This window comes from Physcomitrium patens, chromosome 17 (genome assembly GCF_059467195.1).
Source record: "Physcomitrium patens ecotype Gransden chromosome 17, ASM5946719v1, whole genome shotgun sequence".
NCBI classification, from domain to species: Eukaryota; Viridiplantae; Streptophyta; class Bryopsida; order Funariales; family Funariaceae; genus Physcomitrium; species Physcomitrium patens.
Genome location: NC_143426.1, coordinates 7,294,426 through 7,310,706, shown reverse-complemented (window position 1 = coordinate 7,310,706; position 16,281 = coordinate 7,294,426). Strand labels below are relative to the sequence as shown.

The 16,281-nt window shown below is 31.1% G+C and overlaps 1 long non-coding RNA gene across 1 annotated transcript; it reads right to left on the bottom strand.

Moving 5' to 3' along the window:
- Positions 1-9,334: 9,334 nt before the first annotated feature.
- Positions 9,335-10,324, bottom strand: LOC149987536 (uncharacterized). The gene is made up of 2 exons (XR_016497892.1): positions 10,141-10,324; positions 9,335-9,756 (listed from the first exon to the last, which is right to left on the bottom strand). It is a non-coding gene; the product is annotated as an uncharacterized LOC149987536 (long non-coding RNA).
- Positions 10,325-16,281: the final 5,957 nt, after the last annotated feature.

Sequence of the window (16,281 nt, the reverse complement as noted above, 5' to 3'; positions counted from 1 at the left end):
CATATCCGCACCTATCGACAAGATATTCTAATTTATTTTGGTGTTGCCTTGAATCTAAGACTTCTTGTACTTCAAACTCTTTATTATTATCCACTTCTATAGGAAGAAGTGGAGCTTGTCTTCTCTTTAGTACGTCCACTATCTTGTATGGTTCAAGAAGAGACACGTAGAATATTGGATGGATTTTCATTGATTTTGGTAGATGTAAATGATATGCAACTGGATTGATTTGTGCAGAAATAGAAAATGGTCCAAGCTGTCGATAGTCCAACTTGTGACAAGGATGAGTGGTCTTGATATTGCGACAAAGTAATCATACCTTATCACCTATGTGGAATAGTGGTTGTTCATTTTGATAGACATCCGCATTGTTCTTTCATTGTTCTTGAGCTTCTTTTAAGTGCGCCTTCATCGTTGCATGTAGCTCAGACAAATGAATTGCAAAATCTTTCGCAACAGGATTATCAACTTTTGAAAAGTCAAAAGTATCAAGTCATGGATGATAACCATAATTAGCAAAGAAAGGTGTTTGTTTTGTAGAAGAATGTACCGTATTATTGTAAACTCTGCCAATGGTAAAAGAGCTGTCCAATCATCTTATTAGTAGTTAATGGTACATCTTAAATACTGTTCCATAACTTGATTAACATGCTCCATTTGTCCATCAGTTTGAGGATGGAATGACGAAGATAGTTTTATATCTACTTTTAGAATCTTGAAAAGAGTTCGCCAAAATCATGATACAAATTGAGTTCTCATATCTGATATAATATCCTTGTGTAATTCATGATAGCGATAGATATTGTTAACAAAGAGCTTAGCTATTTCTTCACCTATGATAGATTTTGTATATGGTACAAAATGTGCCATCTTGGTAAAACGATCTACTATCACGAATATAGAATCATAAGAACCTGAGATTGGAAGATCTGTGATGAAATCCATAGAAATAGAAGACCATGGTTGTTCTGGAATGGATAATGGTTGAAGAAGTCTGTAAGGTTGATGATGAGGAGTTTTTGATCTCGAGCAAACATCACAAGATTGTACAAAAATTTTAACAGCTTTCCACATTTGGAACCACCAAAAGTCCCTGGATATTAGTTCCAAAGTTTTATTGTATCCAAAATGTCCTGCTGTTGGAAAATCATGACGAGCTTGAAAAACATGTAATCAAGCTTCACCTTCTAGAACATATAGGCGTCCCTCAAAATATAATAGATTCTTCTTGAATTCAAACTTAGAAGTATCATGAGACTTTGAAGGATTTTTTTTCATATCACGAATAAGAGGATCAAAAGACATACTTGAGAGAACTTGCTTAATGAAAGTTGAATCAATAATTAGTGTTGATTTCATTGCTCAAAGATGAAAATGCTCTCGCTTCAAGAGAATTACTTGTGGTATATCAAAAGTAACATCTCCTTCCTTTGATAAAAGATAAGATCATCTAGAGAATGCATCTAACAAAGCTTGTTGTTTTCTTGGTCAATAAGTGATCTTGAATTCGAATCTTGACAAAGACATACTCCAATGGGCTTGGCGATGATTCAAAATACGTGTTGACATAAAATATTCAAGGTTCTTGTAATCCATATACACTGTGACTGTGCTAGAAGCACCTTCTAGATAACAGTGCCATTCTTGAAACGAATCCACGATTACAAGAAGTTCTTTATCGTAGATCTCGTAGTTGATTTCGATTGCTAAAAATTTTCTAGAATGAAAAGCTATTGGATGAAGTTTATCATATGTTCCCATTTATGACAATACGACACCCAAAGCAAAGTTTGATGCATCTGTTTCCATAAAAAATGGCTTAAAAAAATCAATGCAATATAAGATTGGTGCAAAAACAAAAGCTATCTACAAAGCTTCAAATACTACTTCTGCTTCTTGATTCCATTGAAGGTTGTCTTTACATGTCAAATGTATAAGTGGAGCTGCAACTTGAGAGAAGTCTTTGATGAAGATCCAATATTAGTTGGCAAATCTTAAAAAGCATTGGACATCTCTTATTGTTTTTGGGATCTTGCAATCCATAATAGTTTGAACTTTTTTAGGATCCATCATAAGTCCATCATTTGAAATGATGTATCCTAAGAAGTTGACTTGAGTAGTGTAAAATATACATTTTTCTATCTTGGCATAGAGTCCCGCATCTCCTAGTTTTTGTAATACTTGGCGAACATGAAGTTCATGTTCTTTTGGGTTCTTAGAATAGATTAAGATGTCGTCTAGGTAATACACAACAAAATCATCTAAAAACTCCCGAAAGAGACATTTATTAGATGTTGGAATGTTGCTAGTGCATTTGTAAGTCGAAAAGGTATGATGTTGTATTTGAAATATCCATACCTTGTTCAAAACGTAGTCTTCTATTCATCTCATTTTTTGATGCGTACTAAATTGTATGCTCCCTATAGATCTATTTTTGTATAGATCTTAGTTTGATTCAACTGATCAAAAAGTCCAGATATCAAAGATAACAGGTACTTGTTTTTTATAGTCATTTTTTTGAGTCCTCGATAATTGACACACATCCACTATGATCCATCTCTTTTCTTCACAATTAAAATTGGAGCTTTTACTAGAGATTTGGAATGGCGTATGAAGTTCTTCGCCAAATTCTCTTCAATATACTCTTTGAATTCAATAAAGTCATTTTGAGATAAATTATAGATTGGTCCAAATGGCGGTTGTACTCCTTCTTGAAGGTCAATTGAACAGTCATAGAAAAGATGTTTTGGAAGAGTATCTGCATTCTTTTTTTCAAATACATCTTAAAATCTTAATATTGGCTTGGAATGCCACTTGAAGTCTTTTCACTAATAGAAACAGTTGTGACATAAATGACACAAGATGATCCTTCTTTTACAGCATGCAAGAAAGCACTTGCATCTACAAATATAGATTTAATTATACTAGACTTATGACTTTCTACTTGATTAACTACACTCTTAGTTATACTTTCAGAAAATTCATGACTACAAGAAGTCTAATCTATTTTAGGACTATATTTTTTTAGCCATGATAAACCTAAAATGACTGAATTAGAAGGAGATCTAATGATATTAAATATTATAAAGCTACTATGATTATTAATTATTATTTCTATAGGAAGAGTTTCATGAGTAACATCTCTTGAAGACAACGGATGACCATCTATGACTTCTACATGAACAAGTTTAGTTTTCTTTACTAAAAATATGCTATATCTTTTAGCAAATTTTTCATTTAAGAAACATACTGACACTCCTGAATTTAGTAAGGTAAAAGTTTTGAGATATTTAGGTACTAGAATAACATTTATTGTAAAACAAGGAGATGGTTTTGAGGAGAGAATAGGACCTTCACTAGGCATTGTACAAGGTTCCAATCACACGGTCTCTATTATAGCTGGACAAATTTGTTTTCCGACATGCTATCTTCTTTGATTGTTGTACTCCTCATTTTATGGTTGCGTTACTTCTTTGGATAATGTTGAGCATTGTGCTTAGATTCTCTACAATATAAGCACAATCCTTCTTGATAACGACAAGTCTTTTCTTGCTCAGTAAGAGGTTTGAAAAGTACTGCATCAATTTACATATCCTGTACTTTCGAATGTATGTGTTGAAGAGGTATTGGTATTTCCATTGAATTATAGTAACGTTGAGGTCCACTTATACGGTTCTCATATCAGAATAAATTAACTTTAACTTTTAAAGTTTATTATTTAAATTATAAAATAAAAAAGGTTAGTGTTTTAGATTGTGAATATTAAAATAATACAATTGGAAGTATTTTTTTGACTTCTAATACTCAATAATTCTACCAACTTTATAATTTTTTATTTTAATTATAATAGACATTTGAATACTATTAATCTATTATAATTGAAGCTTTTCAATAGTAATCATTTATATACTATGATTTGATTCTATTCATTTTAATATGTATATGAAAATTGTACTATTAAACTTAGGATTTTTAATTAGTACTAAAAATAAAAATATCTATTTTATTACATAAGAAATAATTTTTAAAATATAAAATTAAATATAAGTAAAAATATAAATTTAAATATATCAATTTAGAATAGAAGTTTGACTCTAAAAACTATGATGAAATAAGTAAAAAATTTATATGATAAATTTATTGATAGTTATAAATTAGATAATATGTAGTATTAAGTTTACTTTAAAGGAAATTTAAAGAAGAAGTAGAATAACAACCAATAACAATCACTTATAAAAAGCCATTTTAAAAGATTAAAATAAGATCTTTTAAAAAATAATTTTATTTAAATACAAATAATAGTTTTAAAAAGTCTAATATTAGTTGGATTCAAAGTGTACATAAATATTTTTGCTGTTTTAGATTATACAAATATTTTTTGAATTTTTAAAATATTTTATTTTTTAAAACTCAAATTTATAAAATTATTATCAAGCTAACATAAATTATTTAAATTTATTTTAAAAAACAAGATGTATTCAAGACTGATTATGCAAATTAAATATTTTAGATTTTATAATTTAAAGATGAAATTATCTTGATTTTAAAAATTAATAATAAAAATTAATTTTTATTTTATTTACAACTTCTATTATATTTATATCTTCAGTTTTTTTGTTTTTTTTGCAAGATTAAAATCTCTAAGAAAAACATATTATAATCATTAGGATTATTAAAAATAATATATAATATTAAATAAACAGCTTGAAAAAAAATTCGCATTAAATCTAAAAATAATAACATACACATGCCAAATAAACATCCAAGGTTGTTTTGCAATCCACATTGATTTTAGTTAGATTAAATTATCTTCTATGACATAAAGATTTTTTTTTTTAAAATCTATTTTTTTAAGGATGTCTTTTTAAAAATAGTTCTGTAGAATTATAATTATTGAAATCTTTCTTAACAAAAGAAATTCTAGAATAAATTTTAATATCAAAATATATAAGGCAAAACATTTGGCTCTTCTCTTTAGTAGTATGATTTGTTATGTTATATTAGAAGTTGATTTTATAAGAATAACAAGAGGTCTATTACTACATTAGATTATTTAATGATACATTATCTACTTCTTGATTGATTGACCCTCTACTTTCATTAAAATAAAATCTCTTCAAGTGATGTTAAAATGATTAAATAAGATGGTTCTATAGTATCTATAGAACATATGTTTTCAAAAACATTCAATAACATTATATTTAATATCATCTTTCACATAAATAAAAATGGGTCATTTGATTTAGTAGATTAGTATGAATTGTTAAAATTAACATATGTACATTCTATTTATAATCCAAAACAATTTTATTATCTTTTACAACTGAGTTACAATTCTATTTTAGTTTTTATAATTTGACATTTAATATACAACTATAATTTTATACATAAATTTTTATACACTTCTTTTTAGACTATATGGGCCAATACTAGTTTAATAGTTAACTTGGTGTCTTTTAAAGGAATAATCTATAATTCATATAATCAACAATGCACAATAGAAAATTACATACAGATACACTATACATTATATAGGTCATTAATCAAAATTAATATTATTTATTTTATAATCAAAACATAATATTTTATTATGATTCACATTCCTACGCTCTATTAGAGATACTTCATGCACTAAACAAAGTTATTTTTTTACCAAAAATATCTTCAAAATTAAATAATAAATAATATATTTCTACATTGCTTTACAAATGTAATGATCTATTGTATATACTCCTTGATCAACATAGATACTAACTTCCCATCTTTGCCATTATTAGTCAAGAACTACGTTTTTAGTAATACACTTAAACATCTTCTCCTTATAAGTTCCTAAGTAAACTCTCATTCCCTAAATTATTTTTTTGTATACTTTTATTAAGATAGAGGCTTATAAAGTTCAAATCAAATCCAACTAAAAAGAGAGGATCTTCTTCCTCTTTAGCAAATTGCCATAGTCATGTTATAACAGGGCTATTAGATAAATACATATATATATATATATATATATATATATATATATATAAAAGAACTTAATTAAAAATATTATAGTAAATTATTTTAACAATAAAGATAATGGTTAAAGAGATAGTAGAACTAATAAGTTTTAATGTTGCCTTTTTGTAAAAAAAAAAAAAAAAAAAAAAAAAAACTACTTATTTTTTAGAATCATAAATAAGATAAAATAAGATAAAAAAAAAATACTACAACCTTCTTTGAATGATAGAAATGAATAGATTTTTATCAAATTTTACTTAAAAATTTAGATGTTGATACTTGGAGATAATTAGTTTTGAGCCTAAATTGAAATCAAACCTTAAGGCATAAAATTGCAATCTCATAGCAAAATCATGATTTCATAATTTTTTATTAGGGTTATATTAATATTTTATTAGGATTTTATTAAGAAAGAAAATCGGTAGAAAAATAGGCAGCTCAAAAAGAATTGTAGATAAGAAGAAGATAAGGATAGAGAGCTAGGTGTTGCTTTTTATCAATCCTTACGTAGAAGATGTCACGTGCATTTGAACAACTTTACAACATGTCAACAACTAATATTTGCAACCACCACAATCAATGCAACACTTTAGCGGCACTATCCATGTAAGTAAGAATTCTTTATGCATTAATGAACAAATGAGAGTAGCATTGATAAAGTATAAAGAAAATAGAAGAATAAAATAAAAATAAAAATAAAATAGAAATAAACCATGATATTCTATATGCAACTTCAGAGAGTGGTATTATGGAATGCTATCTACCTAAAATAAGGGTAGTTTAAGAGATGCTAAGAATAAGGGAAGAAAACAAATTCAAAAAAATTCTAAGTAAATTCTAACCAATTCCTATAGCCATTTTAAAATCTCAAAGTATTAATAGAATCTTTAATCTTAACTAAAATTTTACCGACATTTTAATTCATAAGCAAATAACAAGCACACAAAAGTTTAGGAAAATCAAACTCACCAATTGAAACAAACAACTCTTCAAACTCTTGAATGTTGGTATCTTTCCTTCTTCAATCCAAATATTAAACTTTTAGCAATGATTTCTCCTTGCTAAACTATTCAATTGCTTTATAAATTGATTCATATGTAGATATCTAAGTTTAAATTGCTCTCATCAAATTTTATTTTAATCAAAGTAGTCTATTTTTCAAGATCACAAAAACCTTCATTGGTATTTAATTTCAAATATCCAAGACTCTAATCCAATATAACTCTAATATCTTATAATTTAATTGCTTGATCGATATAAAATTTATTGATCACATTTAAATCAAGCATGATAATAATTTCACTAAATTTTATTTATAAATTTAATACTTATATAATCTTCAAATTTATAAATTTCTTTTTATTTTTCAAAATTCAAAAATATTAAGTATAACTTGCACTTTGAAAAGTCCTTAAAATTTTAATATGCATTCAAATCTTTTAAAATCTATGTTCAAACAATCATTTTGAAGTCTTTTCTCTGAATGCACTCTTTGATCATCAAAAGAGCCCTAAAATTACGATAAGTGTGCAATTTTGTGCCTTGAGGTTTGATTTTGATCCAAGTTCATAATCATTCCTCTTTAGGTATCAATTCTTGATTTCTTAAGATAATTTTTGCAAAAAAATGTTCTTAATTCCTTTCTAAAGATTCCTATATTAATTATTTATTTCATCTATTTTAATTTTTCTTATTTATGGCTCTAAAAAATAAATAAAATTTTCTTTTATAAGAAGGTAACATTAGTACTTATTAATTTTTATTACCTCTTTTCTTATTATCTATATCTCCAAGATAATTTTCTAAAATAGTTTTATTTAAGCTCCTTTATAATATGATCTTTTCTTTCTTCTTTCACCTAATGAATGTGTTACAACAACATTGCTTCCTAATGCTACCTACCATCACATCTACATTGAATTCAAAGAAATGCAATGTAGATCTTATAGTAAATTTTTCTAAATTTTTAATGCTAACCTTGGAGGTATTTTGTAGCAAATATAAGATCAAAATCTTGAATAGAAAAGAAAGAAAGAAAGAAAGAAAGAGCATGAATTAAAGGAAGAGAATCAAAATACAAAAGATTAGTAGATATAATATAGAGGAGGCTTTAAAGAAAAACCCATAGGTTGTTGTGGCAAAAGAACCGGCCTGCAAGTCACTTTAGCAAGATACTTTGGCACAAGAACATATCCGTAAGGTACTTGAGTTAAAAACCTTGTACTTAGTTGAGCATGAAGTGATTGCTTGTGCAAAGGAGATACAATGTTAGGATTCATAAGATCAACAAGAGTCATTGCACTAAGCTTATCTAGCTTTGCAAGTTAAATCTCGCATGTTGCAATCGGCAAGAAGATTGTAAAGACCATCAAGGTGATTTGATTCTTTCATTTCTACATAGAGTGTGTAGAGATGTCTAAACAATGTTAATATTATAAGAAATATTCTAAAAAAATATTCTTAACATTGCAAGGAAATATTTGCAGCATGTCAATGTTGTAAAGAGGTCTTCTATCAAATCTAGTACTATATGAGTGTTGCTGGTTTAGGTTGGCATTAGAGATAAGAGAAGGAAGAAGAGAGAGAAGTCCACGGAATTTGGCATTGTGGAAGTGTTGTAGAACTTATTCAATGTTGCAAGAAGCTCTTGTATAGGGCTTGTTAGTTCATGAAAGTCCAACATAGAGTGCAATAGGGCCACATAATTTGAGGCTTGATCAATGCATATAGACACCAAAATTGGAGTTTATGAACAACTTTCATTTATTGTTTGGAAGCAGGTTTCAAAACTACATTAATTCTATACAATCTATAAGCACAAGGACTTGACCTGCAGTGTGTCGATCACAATGTTGAGCACCTTTGTTAATCTTTGATACCCCGCTTCTCACTTTCTTGGTTTGAAAATGTAATATGAGCTAGGTGGTAGATCGATTCAAGTTCACTCATAACCCATTGGACGTCACAGAAACAGGAGATGTTACATAATAGATGTTACTGTGCCATTCTATCACTTTCAAAGACATACACTGACTGTTTGAATTGGCAATCGGTTTCAGGACCTGGCACTTGAAGCTTTCTCATTCATCTTACCAATTGCTTTTCAATGTCCCTGAGAAAAATAGGAGACATGACATTTTGGGACAGTTTAAAACATAATACAACTTGAAGTTTGTGAGGTCTGTGACGACAGTGAAATTGTACCACTGGGTTTCTCCGAACTGCTGTCCGTGACTCTGACGGCTAGAAATGGGTGTGTTTTTGTGATAAGGATCTCCATCAGGGTTTGAATTTGCGTTTTCCACAGTTGGACATGCTTGTGGATCTGTGACATACGATGTGTTATCAAACTCTTTATTTAATTATTGTTCTTTCTTTTATGTCCTCTTCTTTTGAAAAAGTGTCAACAATGTGTCGTTCAAGGTGATTATCTGCAAGGATTTACACAATAGCCTACACGCACAGGTCATTGAGTATGTGCCACTAGTGCCACCAGAAGTGAAGCTTGAAGCATGTGCAGACACAATTCTCGGTTCACACAAAGGTGATCACTTCGAAGTAATTGAAAGAGAGCCCGTCTGCTTCTGCCTCCAACACGTATAAGTCTTGGAGCCTCCCTTCCATTCAGCTGCTCTACACGTGCTCCAAACATTTCTATGACGTCCCGTCCCTCTTTCCCATATTTGTCTTACTTCGGTTTTGACTCGAACTTTGATAATCCTGTCAGCAAGTAGCAGTATTTGCACTTCACGGTTGCTGGTACTACACCCAAGCAGCGATTGAATCACATCAAGCGACTGTGTAGACATAGTCAATTCTCGAAGTAAATTTCATCAATTGGATCTAGGGTAAGCCAGTTATTCATCCAACGAAATTGTTGGATGTTGAAAAGTACTACTCGTCTTGTCCTTGTTGAAGCTTTTTATGTGATTTTAAGATATGTGGTACCATCAAGCAAGACCCGAAGAAACAGATGACGGTGATGGATATGCTTTATAAGAAGCTGATGACTTTCAAGTAAGAATTGCGCAATTATGAACTTACTGGTGTTCTGTGGATGGCAGGTGACGGCTATACAAATGACAACACCAGTCACCTCACTGAAACTGGGGAGAAAAATTGACAGAGGACATGATCAACACTCACTTGCAGCTTCCTCCAGAATGTTACCAAGCAGCTCCAAATATTCATATTGCTCAAGCAGGGACATATTTAACCGGTGTTTTGTCTCTGTGAGTGCCTTGAGAGGAGATTGCGCCTGCTCAAGAGGTCCCCTTGGATGGGATTGCACACAACTGGTGCATTCTTCCTTTGTTTCTTCCGTGGTCATGGTATGTGATTGCTTCAAGGATCTTCTGGCCCTCACTCCCCTTCTGGTACAAGCAGTGTTTACAGATGTGCTGATACCTATGTCCCTACACCCCAATCCCTCAGTTGATAAGGTCTGAGTCTGAGAATCACAATCTCTGGGTCTAGTATCTTTTGTTAATATGCTATGGATGTCGATGCTTGTTTTTCGAACAGTTAATTGTGGCCCTCCGATGCTAATACTTTCACAATCTTCCTCTTCCCTGGTTTGGGTACACGATTCTGGATTTTCCAGTTGCTAAATCCTGATCCTCCAATACTATGCTTCTTCTGAGAAAATACTCTTTTCTCATGTTCCGTTATCTCTTTAGCAATCGAAATTTCCCCGCGAAGGAAGCGTTTGCACGATTTGCACACTTTTCCTCGTATGATGTCGTATGTGTCCCTCGCAATGTCTCTCATGGTCATCGTCCTTTTCAAAGGAACAAAAATCCTCTGCACCATCTTCATCACATCCATCCAATAATGTCCGGCTTCTTTCAGATGACTTACCTTCAGGACGTCTACAAAGATCTACCTGGGTTCTCGTGGAAATATATTCATTATGGAGGTGAGCATTCTCTATTGTCAAACCAGGTTCATTGTGAGCTTCACAGCATTTCTCACAAAAACAAAACAGCTGATCAGAAGTCGACAATCCTGTAAACACAACATTAGATTTTGAAATACGAACTGGTGCCCCACTCGCATGAGATGGACGTTAAATTAGAGGAATCTCACACACGCTTAAATCGGCCAACTTGACAGCTGCCTCGTTGATATCGTCAGATGAACCGGGACCAGATTCTGCACTAGATGATGGCTGAATTTGTGATCCCCAGTCTCCACTTCTCACCAAGTTCCTGTCAATGATAGCCTCCGACACCATGGTGAAGTCAGAGGAAGGATTTTTTAACGGTGTCATATTGGAAGTCAATTTTTTCGTCTCTGCTGTACTGCTGTACAGTCTGCCAGCTGATCTATCAACATAAGCTGCACCGGAACTAGACGCCGTAGTAGCCGTTGAAGATTGGATCTCTAAATCAGAAATTCCAATGATGGTTAGGTTTTCACTCTCGAGTCCCTCAGTGAACGTGTTCACGCGAACAGAAGAGTCGAGACGGCGAGAAGGTTCAATATCCTCAATCAGAAATCCAAGGCTCATCACGTTGTCAGGTTCCAAGCTTTCATTTCTACAGCCAACAATGGAGGTTGGACTTAGAACCTCACATTGAGAGGTGTGATCTTCATCAGATGTATCCTCGTCGACGGAAAGTGATACTTGACTTTCCATGTGATGATATTGAGGTCTCTTAATCTTGCTGAACATGACGTAAAGGACTGTGGCAGAGAAGGCGACGGCAGTGAAGGTTGCGAGATTTTTTGTCAAGGTCCCAGGGTCAAAGGTAATTGCTGCTCTTAACATCCATTTCATCTCTTGTTCACCAGGTAACTCGTCATTTGAAACTGATGCTTGAAATGGATTCAAACTTCTCATAAGTCACCCCGACCTGGGGAAGGATAATCTGAATTACACGGAAGTGTTCTTTCGAAAGTTCTACAAAGATAATATACTTAGTCCTTGTACCTCTTTCATGCTATGAATCGATCTGTAGTTTAGGCTAACAGATCGTGCAAGTTATATATTGCACGTAAGTAATGCAATGCAATGCATGTGGACAGAAGATAATAACCTCAAATTAAATGCTGGATACAGCGTTAATACTTAATATATGGCCATGTATGTTAGAAATTGCAGAGGTCACGGCTAATTCCTCATGAAACCAACTGCAAAGCTTGACCCGAAAATTCAAAAACATTAAAACCTTCACACCAAAATAAAAATAAAAGTAATCCATTTCCAACCCTCAAATTTCAAATCACTTGCTAAACTGGACAAACACGCAATTTACCTGGAAAATCGAAGCAGGAGAATGTAGTAATCGATAGTATTCTCCGCATCTCGAAAAATTCGAGACTGAAACCCACCCAATTCAGCCCCGAATAAACTACACACCGCGAACCTTCTTCAAATTAAACAACAAATACCCTAAATTTTCAACCAAGAACCATCACGCTGCTCCAAAAACCGGCGATCCGATCCGGCACCTGCTTCAGAAGTTTTTCTGCCGTCCGGTGATAATACTTTAATGGCAGTCGATTGTCCACATCCACCTTCTTCGTCCTCTGCGCAATGTTCAGAGTGCCATCCATTGTGACCGCTCCCGCCCTCACACAAGACGCAACATACAGCAACCCCAGAGAAAACCCAACATGCCAAAGCACTGTAGCGTCACCCGCTTCTACTTCGACACACAAATTGAGCCTGCGTATCACTCCTACGATCGCAGCATCGCCATAACCAGGCGCACAATCACCAAACAGGGGCCTGCGAAACCCTAACACTCTTCCCCGGCAATGATCCCGACTGGATGAGTTCCTGGCCCAGCCACCAGGTTCGAGCCTTAGGCTCGAACCTGGTGGCTGGGAGTCAGTTCCGTTGGTGTGAACCTGAGGCTCGGATCGAGCCTGCAGGTTCGTTAGAAAGTAAATATATGGTGTTATTCACAGGAAGCAGTGCGGCTTTTCTCGCCGAGTCAAGCTCTTTTTGTGGATTCTCAATTCCATTTTCTGATTGAATGTATCATTGACCGGAGAATATGAATGATTTCAAATTGAACCCATCAAAGAAAATCGAGGGAAACCTCCCACTCTGTTTCATATTGAGTCTAAAGGACCTCTCGCACTAGGTTTGATAGACACGCGCAGATGTTTCTGATCAACGAAAACATGCACAGCAGTAGGATTGATGCTTAGGATCGGTGGATTTGGAGATGGGTTTGTGGAAGCGGAGACACAGATTGGGTACTGAGTGGGTACTTGCTTGATTCGGTTTCATGCTTGAGATTCGGTGTTTCTTTTTTATGATTTGTATTCACTGAGATGGTTAACTAGTTTCTCCTATGAATTTCTGGGTCTCATAGTGCTCACTCCTAATGTGAAGATGCAATATCATGTGGTGACTAGTGTATCAAGAATGTGCCAGATGGACACGGATTCTCAATGTCAAGAAGGAATCGAAGTAAGGATGAGTCGACTGACTGCAGGTCTACTGTCTTAAGTCCAACATTCAATTTACTTTGCAGCAAAATGATAATATTTTCAACCAACATCACTTGTCTAAGAGTCTCTCGAATGGGTACATGAATCATTTTATTCTTTTATTCTTTTCTTTATTAAAAGCCACAACAATTGCAGTCAACAAATAAAACAAATAATACACTCATTATTAGAGATATGGAAGGGCACATGGAATGGCCCACAAATATTGGTGTGATGGTGTAATTAAGTATTTTGGGTTAAAACTTGAAAGGCAAAAACTTTACAAAATTAATATATAATTGTAGCACACTTTATGAATAAAACAAATTGAAAAGTAAATATAAGGCTATCCTATTTGGTTGATTGGTAAGCCTTATTTCAAGAAGAAACTAAGAAAGAATAGAGCTTCTTTTACTAAGTTAATAAGCCTGGACTTAAAATTGAATTCTACTCAAGATTACTAGTGCTGGAGAACCAGAATGTTTTATTCAAGAATAACCACATTACTACTAAAACATTTTCTGTGATGTTACAAAAATTATGACTGAAGCATTTTTTAGAGACAACACAAGTTTTTCATTTTAATAACAAGAATGACATCAAAATATCACGTTGAAATAATGAGTTTATATACCCATAATACTGTAGCATTTACTTTTTTAACATTTACAATACATTCCAATACTAAAGCTAGTAACATCGTATTTCCTCAGTTTAGATTTGAGTGTTTTTTTTAAAATACTGCTTGAAAGTATTATTTTTTGTAAAACAATAAAGGGATCAAGATAATTAACCAACCAGTCTGTACCCCAACGTAAACAAGAAGCAGATTGTCTTCTATTACAATATTCAAATTTATAAGTCACCTACATGAACACTTTTAAAGTCTTATTTTACATAACATACAAATAACTTCAAATTAAGATAAAAAAATTATCACCATATAAATATTATTTATTTATTGAAAGTAACTCTGAAACATCTATACACAATCTAATATACAACCTTCACAAAAGTTAAAAACAATACAGACGCAGACGTACTACATTGAAAGTTCAATAACAGTTGAGAAGTCTTCAATTTTTTTCCAAATTATACTGAGATATTCTTCAAAATATTAAATTCATACAATTTGTAAAATCCTAATAAATAAATAAATAAAAACTCATACATACATTAAATTAGAATTCAAAACTAGAATAATACACCCATTGATTGATTGGTATTTAAGTAATTTAGTCTTTGTAATTTTTGTAATTTTGTAATTTTTTAAATCAATTAAATTTAAGTCAATTAATTAAAAGCATGCAGACACACACATTCATATATATGCATATATATATATATATATATATATATATATTATTACTCTACTAAACCAGGATTTATACCAATGTCTTTAAATTAATAATTGTTCTTAAAAACATTTAAAAAGATAAAAATAAGAAGAGGGGCCCTAGTTTTCAAATGCATTTATGTGAAGTAATATTTATGAATTATTATACCACAAGTGAAAATAACATACAAAATTAATAACAAGGTTTGCTACATCACCAAATAAATTGTGAATTGAATATTACTATGGAAATTAAACATCATTTACAAGAGTATTTTTTTAATTTCATATACATACATATATATATATATATATATATATGTATAAGTGAATATAGTGCCAATTGTTTTTGCAAAATACACTTAGATAGTTAGATAGTATAAAAAGAAATCTTTGAAGAAACAATTGTTTATAGAAGTACATATCATACATGAACAAGAAAAATTGGTGACCATGCTTAGGACAAAGAAGAAAAAATACTATTAGATTAGCAATAAGAAAGAGTAACTAAGAAACTTCTGTCTAAGATAACGATTTTCTATCTATCCATGCTTGACCTATTCCACAAAACTCAAACAATTTTTGTCATCTTTTTGCTAATCTAAATACAACAATTATTAGTTTATCAAAAACCTTTTTTTAAAGTGGCTCCAAGACTACCAAAATATTATAGCAGTTTAAGATATTGTATTTAAGTATATATATAGTAGAATAAATAAATAAACATATATATATATATATATATATATAACAAGCTTAATATACATATATATTATTTAAGATTTATAAAAACCATGTTTTATTAATTTTACTTTACATAGTTGTATTTTAATTATTTTATGATTCCTTGCTGTTAATTTTAATTAAGTCATTATTTGGAATCCTAAAATAAATAAAAGTGTAAACTATATATTTTTATAGTTTTTTTATAATATTTTATATACCTTAAATATCACTTTAAAGTTGTTGTTGTTGTATGTGTTTTTTAACTTGATACTATGACATTCTTTAAATAATGATGATTTATAATAAGAATACAACACTATAAAAATGATATCATTATATGAATTCCTTGCAAAACAAAAGGCATACAAACATTTAGCCTAGAAGTTGATACAAATAAAGATGAAATGGATACATGTTTTGTTTGTCTATATCAAAAACATTTAAACAATGCTCTCTTTAAAATATAAGTATTTAAACTTATTTACTTTTATGTAACTTTGAAGATTTTTTAAGAGATAACAATCATTATTTGTGTTATTCTTTACAATTAGCACATTTTTTTATAATTATCAAAAAATACATAAGTAAATATTTTATTTATTAGTTTAATTGAACTTAAAAATTAAAAATTGTATATATGTGAAATAGATTTTTTTTTTCTGTTTGAAATAAAAAGAGATTGTCCCGAAATCAAAAATGATTGTATATATATATATATATATATATATATATCACCAAACATAAAAACAAATGAAATTATAAAAATTAAATATTAA